Here is a 2,067-nt window from a genome sequence, read left to right on the forward strand (position 1 = left end):
GTCGTACCATTTCATTTGGATGGAGCTCCATCTACCTTGTTTCAGTGGATGGAAAAAGGGGGCTCAATCTCAGATTGGGACTCTTCCTAAAGGCTTTACAACAACGTTTTGGGAATTCGATCTATGATGACCCCTTGGGACGAATTTCCAAACTCACTCAAACCGGCCGTGTATCTCAATATCGTACGGAATTTGAATCGCTCATGCCGCGAATCACAGGGGTGGCTGAAGCTATGTTTCTGAATTTCTTTATCTGGGGGCTCAAGTTAGAGATTCAGCGAGAATAACTAATGTCTCGTCCTACTGATTTGGTCGATGCTATGGCCAAAGCACAGCTGTTTGAAGACTGTAACGATGACTTGTATGCTCGGCAAAGAGAGGTTACTAGAGCTGGTTGGTCTTCGAAACCTTCCTTCACTCATCAGAGCATTCAACCATCTGTTGTCTCACCTTATAAGCTAGGCTCGGGTCCGAACACTTGTTCAGGTCAGTCCGCTGTAGTTCAATTAGGTATTAGTCCTCTGCCTATCAAGAAGTTGACTCCTGCTAAAATGAAAGATCGGAGAGATAAGGGTTTATGCTATACTTGTGATGAGAAGTTCAACTATGGGCATAAATGCAAAAATAAAATGATCATTATGTGTATGCAAGATGATGATGATGTGCAAGCAGGGTTAGACAATGAAGGGCGGGAATTTGAAACAGTCGATGATGAAGTGAGTCTAAACTCGCTTTCAAATTCCATGAACCCGAGAATTTTTCGGATTATGGCAAAACACGGCAGCGAATCAATGGAGGTACTTGTTGATACGGGCAACAACAACAACTTTATTCAAGAAGCACTAGCTAACCAGCTGAATCTTACTTGTGAGGAGACTAAAAGATTCAAGGTTTATATGGGAAATGGAAACTTTCTTTTGTGTTCCAAAATTTGCAAAGGGGTTGAGCTAATTTTACAGGGCCATCGGTTCACGGTTGATCTTTATGTACTCCCAATTTGTGGTCTTGATGTGGTGCTCGGTATGCAATGGTTATAGACTTTGGGACCTTGTGTTCATGATCACAAGGCATTGACTATGGAATTCTCTTGGCAAGGCAATGTAGTGAAGTTGTCGGGCTCTACTGATGTATCGGCACACCAAATGTCCTATACCCAATTCAATGCCTTGTTGCGTGAAGGCGAAATTAGAGGCTTGTTTCATCTAACTACTGCCTTGGACAACACCAGTAGTAAAGGACTTGACTTAGCTGAACTGGAGGTTGTTTTCCCACCACAGGCCAGGGGATTACTCACTAAATACGCCACTGTGTTTGAAGAGCCCAAATAGTTGCCACCATATCGAGTTGTGGATCACCGTATCTTCTTCCAACCGGGTTCTACTCCTGTCAATGTCCGACCATACAAGTGCCCGTACTTTCAGAAAGATGTCATCGAATGATTAGTACAGGAAATGATGGAAGTGAGATTTATACGCTCGATTAACAGCCCCTATTCTTCTTCGGTTTTGTTAGTTAAAAAAAAAGATGGCACATGGAACTTTTGTATTGATTACAGAGCATTGAATGGCATTACAATCAAGGATCAGTTTCCCATTTCGACCATTGATGAAATCTTGGATGAATTGGGCAATGTCGAGATCTTTACCAAGTTAGATCTCCAGGCTGGTTATCACCAAATCCGTATGGATCATCTGGATGTTCACAAGACGGCTTTTCGAACTCATGAGAGACACTATGAATTCGTGGTCATGCCATTTGGGCTTACGAATGCCTCGTCGACATTCCAAGATGCTATGAACCAAATTTTTAGACCCTACTTACGCCACTTCGTCACAGTTTTCTTTAATGATATTCTCATTTACAGTAAAAATGAGGAGGATCGCGTGACACAACTCGAATTGGTCCTTCAGCTGCTCCGAGATTCTAACTTCTTTGCAAGGGCAAGTAAATGCCAATTTTTCCAGCGGAAGGTGGAGTATTTGGGCCATTTGGTTTCCTCACAGGGAGTTCAAGCGGACCCCTTGAAGATCACAGCGATGGTCCATTGGCCCACTCCCCAATCCCTGA

The sequence above is a fragment of the Humulus lupulus genome, chromosome 2, assembly GCF_963169125.1.
Source record: "Humulus lupulus chromosome 2, drHumLupu1.1, whole genome shotgun sequence".
In the NCBI taxonomy this organism is placed as follows: Eukaryota; Viridiplantae; Streptophyta; class Magnoliopsida; order Rosales; family Cannabaceae; genus Humulus; species Humulus lupulus.